Genomic DNA, 17,074 nt, shown 5'->3' with positions numbered 1-17,074 from the left:
AAAAGAAACACCAATAACACCATTAAATTCACAGATCGAATCTTAAAATAATTTTTCTTTTGCAAGTGAGGTTATAGAGGTAATTTTGCTATAGCAGCTTTAGTGTGAATACTATAATCTGATGACCTAGGTTTTCAAATTCTGTAACAGGAAGACCTGATGGATACTGGCTTTATGCAGACATCATTTGGAAAATAGACCAACATTCACAGAGTTTTTTTTTGTTGTTGCTTTGTTTTTTAATTTTATGATAATAAAGAACTACAGAAAAAGAAAGTAAAAAAAAAAACTTTATAATTATTAAAAGGCTGCTTAAAGAATTAGCTCTGTAGTTTACCCAATTTTTAAGAATTGTTTATTCTACATCCTACTTTCCATTATTATACCCAAATATATTGCAAATAGTGACAGATATTTACTACATGGGAACTACATGTTTTGGATTTTTTTTCTTACCTATATTTTCAGTTATATCTATTTCCTGCATCTTTGCTCCCCTTGTAGTAGTTTTCCTCTAACTTAGGTAAAATAAATTAAATATTTTTTTTTTATTTTAGAATTTATTAATTAAATGCCAAATTGGCACATGTTTAATATGAAGTGGAAAAGAAATATATGAGCTACAGTGTAAAGGGATATTTCCTTGAATAACTAGGATTGAGTTTGCTTCTAAGGGTAAGAAGACTTTACATAACTAGAACGTTTAGAGGGCTCTAGAGAAAAGAATATGAGAGTTTGAAGTTTTTAACTTTAGCTAGAATTTTAATAGCTGAATATATATATATATGTGCATACACACACACATATATATATATAATTTTATTTATTATTATTTTTTTTTTTTTTGCCCTAGTCTGTGCAATACTGCTAAGAATATAAAGGGTCCTCATGACTAAGCTGAGTGCACCCAGCCCTCTGCAGGGTGCACTCAGGGTGCCTCCGTGACCGCCCTAGCCCATGGGGAGAGTCAGCCGGGCAGGCTGGCACTAAGCTGAGAAGATGCCTCTGTATGATGACCTGGGAGTGGAGACCTGTGACTCAAAAACAGGGCTGGTCCAAAAATTTCAAACTTCTGCAATGTCAGCTCCAGGTGAAGAAGGCAGCTCTCACTCAGGCAAAAGACAGAAGACAAAACAAAGCACAGTCCTTGCCCCAGTAATTGACTTCAAAGAGAGGCAGCTCTTCAGATGACCGACAGATATTGTGGACACCTTGCCACAAGTAGTAGCCGGCCTCGCGGATCCTGTTCCCAGTGGATTTTCTGCAGGAGAAGTTTTGAATCCCTTCGTTGATGAATATGACCCTATGTTTCCTAATGATTATGAGAAAGTAGTGAAGTGCCAAAGAGAGGAGCGACAGAGACAGTGGGAGCTGGAAACACAAAAAGAAATAGAAGAGAGAGAAAAGTGGTGTAAAGACAGACATGAAGCTAGTGAGTTTTCAAGGCGAACAGATCCAGATTCTGATGAGGATGAAGGCTATGAATGAGAGAAGAGAAAAAGAAGTATGGGCAGAGCTGCCATCACACCTCCTATTTCTCTTGTAGAGAAAGACAAAGAGTTACCCCGAGATTTTCCTTATGAAGAGGATTCAAGACCTCACTCACAGTCTTCCAAAGTTGCTGCCACTCCCCCTGTATAAGAGAAACCAGACAGACCCAGATCTCCCACTGGGCCAGGCAAATCCTTCCTTGCCAACATGAATGGCACAGTTGTACATAAAATCATGCAGAAATATGGCTTCCAGGAAGACCAGAAGCATAAAGGGCTGACAACAGTGTTATCAGTAGAAAAGTTAAGCAAGAGATGAGGCAAGATTATTGTGGGCAACACCATGGAGAAATGGGGGTCTACCCCTCAACCAAGGTTTCCAGATGCATCCAAGAAGTCAGATTCAAATCCATTAACTGAAATACTTAAGTGTTCTACTAAAGTGGTCCTACTAAGGAACATGGTTGGTTCAGGAGAGGTAGATGACAATTGGTAGTTGAAACCAAGGACAAATGTGAAAAATATGGCAAAGGTGGAAAATGTGTGATATTTGAAATTCCTGGTGTTCCTGATGATGAAGCAATACAGATAGTTTTAGAATTGAAGAGGGCTGAATTAGCAATTAAATCTGTTGTTGATCTGAATGGAAGCTATTTTGGTGGACAGGTGGTAAAGCATGTTTCTACATTTTGGATAAATTCAGGGTCTTAGATTTGGTGGAACAAGTTTGATTTTAAGTCCTAAAACACCAGTCACCTCCCGTGATTCTTAAATGAACTGCAAGCTGAGCAAAGAAGAAAAAGCCAGTCTACATGGCTGTTGGGTACAGAGATTCTTGGAAACACTTCTAAGATATATGTTCATTGATCCCTTTTTTATTTTGTGTTTTTTCTTTTAACATAGCATAAAAATCCTTTAAAAAAGGGAATTTAAAGGGAATATTACAATTAACATTAACTGAATCATACTATGTGTAAGATACTGAGATTTTACTTTACATATGCAATCTAATTAATTTTATAAGGTGTCCATTTATTTAAAAAGATATATCTGTTCAGGATATCATCTATGGCAAGGGAACTAAACAAACCATGATTTTTATTACCAATAAATATAGACAATAGACAAGTAGACAAGTTTTGTTTGTTTGTTTTGAACTATAATGCTCTATAAGAAGAGGGTTATGTAGCTGGCATTAGTGGATGAAGGCTAGAGACACTGCCAAATATCCCACAAAGTACAAGAGAGCCCAACATCCTGCCCCACAAATTATCGACTCAACATGTCAGTAGCTACAAGGTTAAAAACCATGATGCCTGCTAACTCAGAGACCTAAAGCTTTATCTGGAAAACTGATAAATCACTGAAAGATTTTAGGTCCTGCAGTAATGTATGATTTTCATTTATAAGCCTCATTCTGGCATCTGTGCTGGGCCTGGATCAGAGAAGTCAAGGGAAATTCAAGGTAGGAAGACCTGTATTTAACCTATTTCATCAATATAGTAGACAAATGATGGCGGTAGCAAAGGTGCACAAAAGGAAGGAACTAACCATGAGAGATAACTATGTGTGGCTAGGAGGTGAAGTATACAGAAAGACTCAGATTTCTGGATTTAGCAACTGAAAATGAAAGTAGTGTTAATTCAACACAATTTTTTTTTTCTCCACAAAGGGATAGACAAAACCAAACCAAAACAACCTCCAGAAATCTGATTGAAGAATTGAAGGTGGTGGAAGGCCAGTGAAAGTGGGCCCAATGGTAGAGATTGATGTGTGCCTGGGAGCAGAGGGTGGTAAATATACCTGAAAAGGTGTGGATAGATACCTCTGAATTATATGCAGTTGTAAGCTGACATTACCTCAATTAAAACAAAATAATAAAATAAATAATGTTATTCAAACAAACACAGGAAAGAGATCAGTGTTGAAGAACATGGGTGATACGTTTGGTTTAGGGTCCCTTAAACTGAGGCACCTGTAGGACAGATACTTTACGTGAATTTGAGCAAAATGAAATGCAATAAAACACTAAATGTAGTCAGAAATGTCAGTATCCATTTCAAGGTAATTGTGCCAGTGGTGATGGTTTCAGCAGTGGATGAATAGAAGCAGAAAATGGCAATGGGAGTAACAGGGTAAAGTAGAAAGAGCACTATGAGGGAAATTCAGGCATGATTAAGTTTTTTATAAATTTAAACATTTCTGACGCTTTCAGTACTAGGTGAAATTTCACTTCTAAGTCCCCATCAATGCTCATTTTGCTATACTATTCTCCCTACCCCACCAGGTTATTTTGCCACCCCCTTGGTGGCCTCTTTCTAAGAGAAGGAATATGAGAGTATTGAGCAGAGTTCAAGACATCGCAAGCCCATATTTACTTGTGACCATGGTCAGGGTATATTAAAAGTATGATTTTTTTTTCCTATTTACCACTTTATAGTTAAGTGAATGCATTTAGTAAACAGTACTTTGAAAGAACACAAATAATCCAGTTTGCTTCCACTTATGTCTATCTTTCAGTATATAGAAATGCATATGTAAGTGTGCACATCCACACATACATATTCATCGATATATACAGGTAAGTATACTGATGCTGTGATTTTAACTTTCTCAGCTGTGTAACTTTGGACAGGATACTTAATCTATGTCTACATTAATCATTTGTAAAAAAAAAAATTTGCTTTAAGTGAGCTGAAATTATTAAGTGAGATTATCTGTAAGACAGTCTACTAAAGTGCATAGAAATTAGTCATTACTTTTTGTTAACTTCCCTTTCTCTAATTCATCCCCACCATCCTCAATATATATTACAGATTCCTGTAATGCCCCACCCACCCAATTCATTTTAGTGGTAGATCCTAAGTACTAGGTCCTTTGATTTGCACATTAGGGTATCTTTATCTGTTAAAGTTAATAATGAAGTTTCTTCCTATTTCCTTTAGTTAGTCTTTTGTGAATTGTTTCCTCATGGGCATTATATTATAAACAAAATGCAGCGATACCACTAAGGCATGGCTTCTCATTTTCCTATGGCTATTTTGAAAATTCAGACAAAACCCTTCATACTCAAGGCAGAATTCAAACAGAATTAATCTGACTTGAAGCATCTGAAGACATAGGAAGTGACCATGAGTTTGTATTTTGATAAAGAAGCACAGAGTTGACCTGAATTTCTACCTCAGGTATCAATTAACTGGTGAACTTGTTTGTTCAAATGACTACCTTGTTGTAAATTCTAACTTCCTTATCAGCAATAGAAAGGGACACATTAAGGACCTCTGAAATCTTGTTTAACTCTTAATAACTATAACCTACAATTATAAACTTTACTATTTGTGACTTTTGATAGTTATAGAGAATTTATGTATATTTAGTTTGAAGCTTAGGGAGAGAACAGAAAGTTTGACCTCCAGATAAATGAGGTGCTATAAATCAGGATTTAGAGGAATCAAGTATTATATAGACATAGGGCAATTCAAAGTGATAATATGTATTTAGGTTACAGTGTTTCAATAGAAAATGAATTATTCTAATGAGTCAGTTCAATTACTGACAAAATAGGTTGTATGGAAAATTATTGTTATATTTGTATATATCTATCATGTGTTCAAAGCACATACAGTTTCTGATAAGTGTGTAACACCAGGGCTATATTAAACATCTCCCCCAGAATGTCTATTGTTTAATAGAAGTTTTAACTGAGGATGTCCTATATACTGGGTAGAGAGCAAAATTAAGAGTCATGAGTATAGGAGATTTGTACTAACATATTATCAAAGCATCCATAGAATATTTGAAGATTAAATAATTATTGTACCAAAACTGCACATTGAAATATTAATATAAATAAGCAATGTGCTTTATGTTAGAAAATTAAATATGTCAACAAAGCTTTTTGTCCATTTCCTAATAACATTTTTTAAAAACATAAATTGGACACAGAATCCATACAACTTCTATTTTGTCATAAAACCAGCCACTTTAGAACAAAAGTCTGATAATCATAACCTCACATTATGAGTCTTATTCGCTAAAATGAGGTTGTCATTGTACTTTATCTGTGTTTCATATGAGAAATTTATACACTTTCATAAATATAATTTAAAACAATTCAAGAAATTCAGCATCAACTTTCAGAACAGGCTTATTATGTGGTAAAATTTCAAATTTGTGCTATTGACTTATTAGTATAAAATAAAATCAGAGCAGTAGCTTATTCTTATCTTCACTCTAGGGAATTTGGTTTTAAAAGTTACCAAGGTCCCTATTCAACTTGTCTGCAAATTTATGTTGTGCAAAATTCAAGTTAACAAGAATCTGAGAATATCAGCAACTTTTCGAGGCAAATCCAAGTAGTCCTACAGGTTACTTGAACATAAAGAAAATATTAATTCTCACTTTTTGCTAAGAACCTCTGAAAGCAAATGAGGGCTTATATCTAAATTCAGGACTCTACAAAACTTTTCATTTGTGGGTAGAAGTTAACTTTGATTTATCTTTTGTTTAAGAGAATAGAGAATACGAAATCAGGGATTTTCTTCTCATTTTGTTTCTCATAGAGACTTTGAAATCTGCTATAGAATTCAACTCTGGATATTCCAAAGTTTGTGAACTTTATATGAAATAAAATAACAAAACTAAGTCTTTCACAAACCTAAAATCTCTATATACATACAGTTTAGAAGACCTTTCATGGCTCTATTGGCTTTTGTTTTTATATCCAGCCTCTTCCTCAGTAATTTTCCATAATAAACTTAATAAACCTGACATTTGCTTGATGTTGCTGATATTAATGGCTTCTAGTGTTTGCTTTCTTTTCCCACTCACTTGGAACAATATATTTCTCCACCCTTCTTTATTTGGCTAGCATTATTTCATTCTTTAAGATTACTGGAGTTGCCACCCAATTGAGAAGCTTTTCCTTGAACCCCAGTCTACAACTACCTATGTCTCTTCTCATCTCTGTATATACACGCACAGTAAACATATGTGTTATATCATTTACTGTTTTACTTTATATTTTATGTTCAGAAAGCATTTCCTAATCTCCTAAATTTTATTATAGGTTATTTGAGGGGAGGAATCTTGCTACAAAGAGAACCAAATCATTTAAACATTCATCACAGAATTTCACCACTGTTGACTAAAAAAACTGCCAACATTTTTAGATAATACAGTGGACTTACTAAAGTCAATAATCTGGCCCCATTAAAGAACAGAGATTAATTCATGAACATTTCTTCTACTAACTTTTGGGTTTGAAATTTGGCTTCATCACTTGTTCTTATGTGACAGGAAATATATTATATATATATATTATATATATATATATATATATATATATATATATATATATACATCCTTAGATCATTTTTTTTCCTTTGTGAAAAGGGATGAAAACAATACCAATTTTCAGTGGGATAGATGAGGACTGAATGAGCTAAAATGTGAAATGTACAGGATTGTGAATTCTGAACAAATACATATGATATTTTTAAAAACATGGTATTACATAATTTAAATAACAATTAAAGGCAGTTTTAATTAGGACCCAGGAGACTTAGTTTATAATCTTGAATTTATTATTTATTTTGGATAATTTCTTACCCTTTGTGTTTTTCCTATTCAAGAGTGAAAGTCAGTGGACCCTCCCCGGTGGCACAGTGTGTTAGATCACAGTAATATGAAGTTAGTGCAGCCACTAAAACATGAGTTTGACTCCCTAGCTAGGTAGGTGGCCCACATGGTACAACACATTTCTCTGTCTCACCTGCTGTTCCCCTCAGCTGCGTTATTTCAGTCTGTCTGCCTATTCTGTTCCCTATGTTGTCTCTGGTAAATTCTCTCACCCCCCCAAACCTCTGGCCTGTACCCCAGTTCTGTATGAATAAATAAGTGCATCTAAAAAAAAAATACTGGAAGTCAGTGTTGACCCATCACTTTAACTGTTTTTGTAAAGATTAAATATAAACAACACTCATTATAATTGTCATTTATTGACCCTTTCCTATGTATCAATTATCATAAGAAAGGTTTTCTCTACATTATTTGTCTTCAAAAACATTATATTGCCTAGAGGTTATTACTTTATATTTTATGCAAGGATAACTGAGACTTAATTTGTTTTAAGATATAGATCAACTAAGCTGCATCATGATGCCTAAAGCCAGTTCTTTAACACTGATATCCATTATTTAAATCATTACTCTAAGATGAAATTTTGTATAAGGCTATGCAATAGTAAAATTACTTAACATTGTTTTTAAAAGTTTCTCGCTTCATGATAACAATTCTGGTTTCAGTTTAATAGATGCAAGGGTTGCTACAATTCCATTTTAGACAAAACATAATTTTCAATGTTGACTGTGAACTAACAATTCTAAGGAGTTAAAAAGTTGAAGACATACCAAATGTTTAAAAATTGCACATATTCAAGTTCTAACTAAAAAAAAAACAACAACATAATACTAATCAGATATTTTTGAAAACCTTAGGCCAACAAGTACATGAATCCATTAATCATTTTATATTTAAAAATAAAATTCTTTGCCTTTCCCTGTTATATGTTCAATTTATCTCTGATGTACAAACTATGTGAAAAATGAACTGTGATTTTCACAATTCTATTCTTGAACTCTTGAGAAAAAATTATAAATGATATTCAAACATTATTCTACTTTCAGGTGTCGCTATGCCAAGAAATAATTTGTGTTGTTTACTTATTTTTCCATGCATGGAAATTTTTATGATGAAGAATAGTCCTCCTTAGACATTAACTCCACAGGGTGAGTGCTTCAATGGTTTGAAATAGTTATTGCCCACTTAAACAGATGCTTATGGGAAAAAAAATGAATAGAAATGCTCATAATTAAAAATTTGTGTCCTGTTGGATAGGAAGTAGATAAGCTCAAAGGAGAAATGAAAAAAAAAAAAAAAAGTATCATTCCAGACTTTAAAACAAATAATGTATTGTGTGTGGTTGACACAAAATTAATTAATTAATTAAAATTATTATAACATTCATTTTTAACTTTTAGATTACACAGGAAATGTGAAAAATGTATAAAAATTACATACAGACATTAACAAATAGAATGGTGATGGCTTTACTTATTTTAGTAATTGCCATAATTAAAAAAATTCTAAGGAAAATAAAACAACAAAAAAGTGGGATTATATTAAACTGATGGTAGTTGTGATACGGCATTAAAATTATTAAAACATGGTAATATCCTCCAGAAACCAATGTAAACCAATGGTCAGTCAAAAAAAAAAAAAGTATATCAAGTTATAATCGTTAGATTTACCTACTAGGTATTCTTCTGAATACTTGTTCTCAGTAAGGTAACTCACATCACAAGATCAAGTGCTGAAGTCCACAGTGTTAAAATTACTACATCTAAAATCTGAATAGAAAAGCTGAACTTCTAAACACATAGCATTTTTACATATTTTTTAAACATTGACTTATTTATGCATTTAGAACTGGGGTACAGGTCAGAAGTACAGGGTTGGTGAGAGTATTCACCAGAGACTGAATGGAGAGCAGTACAGACAGATTGACGAAGTACACTGCTGAGGGGACCAGTAGGCAAGACAGGAGAGGTCTGCCAGGCCATGTGGATCACCTCCAGGGCTGGGGAATCGGATTTATACTGAAGTGGCTGCAGCTAGCTTGCAGTGCTACATCCTAAACCTTAGAGCCAGCAGGGAGCACCTACACAAAATAAATAAACAAATAAAATAACACCTTTATGTAGTTGCTGTCAATTTGTCACTGTTGGTGCTATATTACAAATAGGGACAGAATGAAAGATTCAAAATGAGAATGAATAGATTGGACCTTGTGAAAATAATCATTTGACATGAGTGTGGGAGAGAGAGACTCAGGGGGTGTGGGGAGGAAGGGAAGGATTCATGAGTATTTCTAGTCAAAGACCATGAAATTTTAGATTTAAAGGAGATGATTTAAGATCAAAGTACAGTCCAGGTAAATGCAGCATTAGCATTCCCTAAGAATTTGTTATAAATGCAAAACTCCAGACCTATAAACTTAGAATCTGCTTTTCAACAAGATCCCCAATAAAATTTGCAGAAGTAATAGAATAATGTTCTATAAAATAAATTTTGAAATATACATCAAAGTCTCAGTAAAAAGAAGTGGATCTCTGCAGAAATAAGCAGAGAGCAACAGAAATGCACAGTAATAGTAGGGTATATTCTATGTGCTCTATTGGTAGTCTAAGATTGAAATCAGTAGACTACCAGCTTAAATTCAATCAAATTAAAAGATGAACTCTTAAATCATGTTTCTCCTGATGAGAGTCACAGTGTAATGGAAATGAATAACTACAACATAAATCTCCTTAAACCTCTCTCCCTTCTTTCTATTTGATCAACCTGTACCATTCCCCCTCTATGAATAACTAGCTTCTTTGACTTTTGGATAGATCTTGCCAAAGAAATTTTGCCTTCCACTGTTGAATAGCTTTATATAATGCCTGTCAAGGTGGAAAGATCAGCTCTAATTTTTATGATTACTTGCAATTTGGTAGCCAATTTTATTAGAACCCCAACCTCAAAAGCACTAGGCAGCCCTGTTTGCTGACTACATCAATTCTTTTTCAAATTGTTCAACATATTTCAAAGTCTTAGCATATAAATCCCTGGCTTATTTTTTTCTTTTCTTTTACATGAAGGTGAGGCAAGTGTTCATAAATCTTTAGGAAATGAGGCCCTTTAAACGGTCAGAATAATGCTACTGTCAATATACTAAAAATTGTTTTATAACTTGTATAAAATTATTATCAATGCAAAAATCCCTTTAATGAATGCAGTGAACCCTGATATAAATATGAGATTACTATATGCATACCTTTGCAAATGTTCTAAAAGTTTTTACATAATACTTGCCTAATTTAAGCTATCACTATAACAAGAGACTTTCCGCTATTTCATTACCATAATTTTATTGATGACCCACCAGAGAAAAGCAATATAATGTTTCAATTATTCTAGCTCTCTTCTGAGCATGAAGAAAGGAAACTCAATATAGTCATTGCCCCTTGAAAAAATACTAATAATCATCAATACTCTGCTCAAACAGACCTGATTTCAATATTTTCACCTCTGGCATAGATACTGTTTCGAACATGAAAAATAAAACCATTAACTTAGAAAAGTGCTATAGTGAAGAGGTGATCCACATATAAGCAAATAAGTAAGCATTGCAGTTGCATTTTGATGACCAGATAAAACCATATGTAGGTGATCAAAATAAACCAGTGACTAACATGATCTACTATTCAATTTTAAGATGTGAGCCCAAGGCAAACAAAAGAAAAGTGAAGCATTTTTATATGCATTACATATATTAACTTGAACATCACTATGAGCCTGCTGCTATTATCTTATTTGTGTAGTAGACAAAGCATAAGCAAAGACAGAATCATTGCTCCGACAGGCATATTGTTGCAACATGTTCAGCACACATCCAGACATAAATGAACAACTTTCAACAGTATCTGATTTGGATCATTCTAAGCATCAAATTTTGAATCATATCCTCAGGATGGATACTTTCTCATTTCTTCTGAAACACTGTTATTTTTCTATATTGGATGTCAGACTATTATTTTGTGCTAGATATTTTTGTATGCGTATTACAGTTTCTTGATTTTCTTTTAAAATGCAGTGATTTGGAAATGGCTTAATTCTTTCTGGTCTTTATTTTCAACTTTTTTTGGGAGACGAGAACATCTTTTAGGTCAGTACTAAATTTTTCAGATTAGTTAAAGCAATACATTTCTGGTAAGTCAATTTGAAGATCTGCGAATTATAAACTTTTCTTCTTTGGCTGTTGTAAGTAGGTCTATTCCTAGTAAAGTATGTGAGTTTTCCCTTTAAGCATTATAGGTAGTCCTTTATCTGATCTTCTACAGTTCTACAGCAAATTTTTACCAATTCTCCATTGAGTAATGGTGTCCACCTTGGATCTCTGAATTAGTTTGCAAAGTTCTCCTCTTTCTAACATCCTTCCCTGTGAACTCTAGTTGCCTTTGCCTCCCAGGACTCAGAATGGTGAGGAATAGCTGAAGTCAGCCTGAGGAGAAGCTACCTGTGTGACAAAGGTTATTCAAAAGATGCACCTTATCTGCTTCTTTACTGTCAGAGACTTTGCCCTTTATTTCCTATTTTACCAGTGTTATTGCTCTTATTTTCAATGAAAGGGTAAATTGCATCTTTGTCACTTTCCTTGGCTAGACGTTGCCTATTAAAACTTAAACAAGATGATGCCACTCCTGGAGCCTCCCTGGCGGCACAAGGGGTTAAGTCTCATCATTAAGAAGCTACCTGCGGGCCCTCCCTGGTGGCACAGCGGGTTAAAACACAGCACTAAGAAGCTGAAACCACTTGCATGAGTTGGATTCCCGACTACCCCGGAGGTGACCACATGATGTGGCAGAACTCTCCTGACCCACCCGCTGCTCCCCTCAGCAGTGTACTTCGTTGATCTGCCTGTTCTGCTCCCCACTCTGTCTCTGGTGAAGTCTTTTGCCACCCTTGAGTCTCTGGCCTATACCCCAGTTCTGTATGCACAAATAAATAAATCTTAAAAAAAAAAAAAAAAAGCTACCTGCAACTACTGCAGCAGGAATTCAATCCCCTGCAAGGAGGTGGCCACATGGCAGACCTCTCCTGTCTCACCTATTGCTCCCCTCAGCAGTGGATTTCAGTAGATCTGTCTATTTTGCTTCCAATGTGCCTACAGTGAATCTTTTCATCACTATTCACCCCCTACCACTGGCCTATACCCCAGCTCTTGTTTGCATAAATAAATAAATATTTTTTAAAAATAGATGGTGTTCCTCCTCTTCTAAAAATCTTCATTTTGCATTTTACATAGTAACAGCCCAATTCCTCACAGGTCTACAAGACTCAATATTGACTATGTTCTGTTACCATTTTGAACTCTGGTACCATATTCTGTAACCATAATTAGGCCCTGGTCTTTGGTTATATAAATTATGTATATTCTGTTTGAGGCCTTTCATCCTGATGGTTTCCAGTCTGGATTTCCTTCCTTAGATAATCACATGGACAGTCTATTCAAGATACAAAGTGTATCATCCTAATTAAACTTACAACCTAAATTTGATGTTTATTATTCCCTCACCTTCCTTTCTTCTTAGCATTTAATCCTATATGTAATTTTTTTCTAAATACCTAATTATATCATATCTTATAGTGATCTACATTTTTCATATGCCACATTCTTAGTCAAGTGTAAATGTTCCCATTTTATTTGTATTCTCATGTGGTGAGAATTTAAGTGGTAATTATAATGACTAAAAACGTCAATAGAGATCAAGCTTCAACACAATACAATCTCAGTTCTTTAAAAAACTTCATCTAGTAAGTTAAAGATATTTGCTTACTCAATCCATTGGGATTTACAAGTATGTGTTAAATTTACTGTAAGGTGATCCCTTACCATTCTCCAAATAAGATAAACAACAGGGAATTACAAGAAAAATAATTTAAAACTTAATATAAGAACTACTGAGCTATAAAAAAAAAATCTATGTCCTTGTTCATATAAAAAACATACTTGATTTCAAGTGTCATGTAAATCAGATTTAAGTTAATGCATTTTTAAAGATTTTAATAAAGTCAGTTTATAGAACTACTGTGACATTCAATTTACTTTTATGATAAAGAAAGAAAACTTGAGTACCACACAATGTTTTACTTCTGGTGAAGAACAATCATTCAGCTACTAATATTTTCATCAAGTCTGCTTGTAATTTTGGTTGCAATCAGAATCTAGCAGTATCTTTGGTAGTATAACAAACTAAGAATGGAGTGTTAAAAACTAGAGTCAGGAAATGAAAGATTTCAAATTGTTACCCTGAAACCTTAATCTTCTAAAAGTTGAAAGGAAATAAGTACTTAAAATAACATGTCTAAAACATTTCTTGAGATAATGACAGAGCACTTAAGAAAACAGAATGGGCCTATCAAATACGACCAGGCATTGAACACCAATCTAGTTAAATGTAGTCTATTATCCTCACATCAGACTGGATTATAAAAATCTAGAATGGTAATATACACCTCAAAGTGATCTTCAGACTTATGTGGTATCTGAAGACAGTGAGTTTCAGCCTAGAATTCCTGTACAAAATACAGAATAGTCTAACTTTCATTCAGTAAATTAGACTTCAAAGGAAAACTATATCAGAAAATAAAATGATGAAATTATTAATAGCCTACATTTCCCCACAAAAAATCATCATTACATACAGGGGAGATTCTTTAAATATACCCAGAATTTGAATTTCAAACTTTGTTTTTTTAATAATGATATAGAAATTCATTTTAAAGTATTAGTTGTACAGCACAATTAAGTGGAAGAGTCTGACATAGAAATCATCTGTAAGAGAGACGTACTACTGACTTTGCCAAATAAACATAGTTTAAGGAAGTAAGATCACTGGATATATTCAAGGGTCCATAACCTTTTGTAAAAAGAAGCCTCAAATTTTAGAAATTTCCTCCCCAACACTGATTATAAATAACTAATAAGTACAAGTGATCACTCAACCTCCTATATCTCCTTTACTGTCATTGTTCTGTAATACATGAATACCCACACCTACTAGAGTCCATCGCACTACTATCTTAAAGGTCTCTGTGAAAATCAGTTATTTTTAAAGATTTATTTTCATTCATATGCATACAAAAGCTGCGGTGCAGGTCAGAGGTATGGGGGGCGGGGGGGATGATAAGATTCATCCAAAATAGAGTAGAGATCAGAACAGGCATATCTACTGATCTACATTGCTAAGGGGAGCAGCGGGCGAGACAGGTGAGATCTTGTGTGCCATATGGCATAATTCCCTGGCCAGTGATCAGATTCAGGGCATGGTGGCTGGCATTAGCTTGACAGCACTAGGGTTTTAACCCTTGTACCACCTAGAAATCATTTTTGTCACTTAGAAGATCTGTGGGCTTTCTAGTATAAGGAGTAAAAAAAAAAGTCAAACTTTGAAAATTAACAAAGAAAGATCTTAATCTTATGATGGCCAAAAAAAAAAAAAAAAGAATATGATGGAATATGATAACTTTGTAGTGCTTTAAGAAATTTCAAGTTTTTTGATACAAATATTTCCCTTTTTGATCAGAAACACTAAGAAAAAAATTACCCTAAAGCAAACTCCCAAATAAGTTAAGACTATGTGTTTAATTGCTGTGGTATCAAGATGACTTTGTTAATCTTGTGTTATCACTTTCTGAAACTACTTGGAACTTCTTCTAAGTATAATTCATATTCATATTCAAATATTTTCTTGTGTAGGAAATACAATGGAAGAGGTTAAGATAAGTTCTTAAATATTTTCTGAATATTTTTCAATTTCCTCTTACTATCCAAGAGCATAATATTATCATAATATTGTGCAAATTATGTTATTTTAGATTAAGGAAACCATTGCAATGGGACAAACATGGAGGAAGAGAAGATCAAGATATCAGGATAGGATTGCCAATGTGCAATAAAATGGTGTTTAGCATGTCATAAGTTCAGTGAAGAAATGTTAAGGAGTAGGGGACAGTCTGATGAGAAAATTACTAGGATTAGCAACAGTTAAAGGGAGAAAATGAATGGACACTTAAACAAGTCCAAATATTTTTCTGTTTTGTCCCAACTTCTGTGACTGGCCACAAGAAAAGAAGACGGGGTTGCAGAAACGCTGAGCAAGCAAGAGTTTATTGCTCCCAGACAGCAGCTGAGATGGAGCCCCTAGAGTGGGGTCCGCAGCTAGTGCCAGCCCTGTAGGGGGAAGGGTCTCTTATATACATTCTAAACTCAGATTCCAAAGGGGTGACACATCCCTGTGTCCCTTGATGTAAGGCCCAGTTCATTATCACCTTCTTCTAGTCCCACCCTGGATGCAAGGCCCAGTTAATTGGATGCAAAGCCCAGTTTATTACCGCCTTATCACCCTTGGATGCAAGGCCTAATTTATTACTGCCCTTATCCAGTCCCTCAGTTAATCTCCACACTTGGTCACTCCCAACATTTTCAGAGTCAACATTTGCCTGAACTAGATTGACTTTTTCTCAAAAATTCTGAAAGTTGACATATATATATTAAGAGTCTTGTGGCAGGTACTCCCTGGTGGTGCAGTAGTTTAAAGCTAAGCAATATGAAGCTATCACAGCCAATGCAGCAGAAGTTCAATCCCTGGCCAGGGAAATGACCCACATGATGTGGCAGACCTCTCCTGACTTGCCCACTGCTCTCCTCACCAGTGTTTTTCAGCCCATCTGCCTGTTCTGCTTTCTACTCTGTCTCGGATGAACCTTATTCCACACCTGTGGCCTATATCCCAGTTCTGTATGCATAAATATGTACATCTTAAAAAAAAAAAAAAGGTGTCTTTTCTACTGACTCTAAATCAGAAATCAGAGGAAAGCTTGTAATTTGGTAAAAGTTTTTAAGTTTCTGATTTAAATGCTAAATTTAGACAGAATTGTTTAATCATATTATTCACTTTTCATTACTATTTCCACAAAATTATGTCAGTCTGTAATACAAAGCAGATGAGCTTGAAAGAAATGTCAGTTTAACAAAGTTTGTACTTGCCCAATCAAATAATTTGTAAATAGTTTTCTTCAACATTTACAACACAAATCACAATTTCCCTCCATTGAAGCAAATCAGAGATGAGCAATGTGGTATATATGTTAATGATGATTTAACATATATTTAAGTAAGTATAGGGTAATTCATTATGACAATGAAACCTCACCTTCAAAGGAGGTAACCATATGTAGCTACTTGATGACATTAAAAACAATTTCCAATATATATTCACTTTCTCTATAATCTAAGCATTCTAACAGGTCATCCCATCAAGATCTAATTACCCCAGCAAACTAAAATTTTTTATAACTAAATTGATCCTGCATCAAAAGGGTATAATGGAAATAAGTGCTGAATTAAGAACCCAAATTTAAGAAAATCTAGTATCAACATTCTTCTTTCATCCTATCACTTTATGTTTTTAAGAAGTCACTAAAAATTTAATATATATTACTTAATTTCTAAGTTTCTTCCAATTCAAAACAGTATTATTTTGATAAGCTTATTACCACTTTCTATTATAGCTCAAAATCACTATTAATCCTTTATTTCTTTTAATTTCCCAAATTTGATTACTCACTTCAAATCATTTGATCAAGTTGTCTAAAATATGAAGCTTACAAATCACATTCTTTTAAAAAATTTGATTTAATACAAAGTTTACTTCTCTTTGTAAAATGTCATTTATGAACAAATTGCAATGTATAATCTTCAAGTCTGCTTTCACTCATTTAGCTATCAAATGTGAATAAGCCTTACTACTGGCCTACAGTTCCTGTTTTACCCATTGAGAATACAATAATGCAGAGTCATTCTATATAAAATCCTTCCCTAGAATAAAATTCAATGAATAATCAATACTTATTTAGTATAAATGTAAACTTATAATTATAATATAATATAATTATAATATAATTATATCTTAAATATA

At 33.9% G+C, this 17,074-nt stretch overlaps 1 protein-coding gene and 1 pseudogene across 1 annotated transcript in view; one reads left to right on the top strand and one right to left on the bottom strand.

The window, feature by feature from the left end:
- LRP1B (low density lipoprotein receptor-related protein 1B) overlaps positions 1-17,074 on the bottom strand; it is a 1,583,276-nt gene that overhangs the window by 860,087 nt on the left and 706,115 nt on the right. The gene's annotated exons all lie outside the window — the stretch shown is intronic.
- LOC101628746 lies at positions 1,000-2,221 on the top strand (annotated as a pseudogene).

This window comes from Condylura cristata, unplaced genomic scaffold, assembly GCF_000260355.1.
Source record: "Condylura cristata isolate star-nosed mole 26May11 unplaced genomic scaffold, ConCri1.0 scaffold00002, whole genome shotgun sequence".
NCBI lineage: Eukaryota > Metazoa > Chordata > Mammalia > Eulipotyphla > Talpidae > Condylura > Condylura cristata.
The sequence above is the reverse complement of the archived record's forward strand: the minus strand, read 5'-3'. Positions and strand labels throughout refer to the sequence as shown.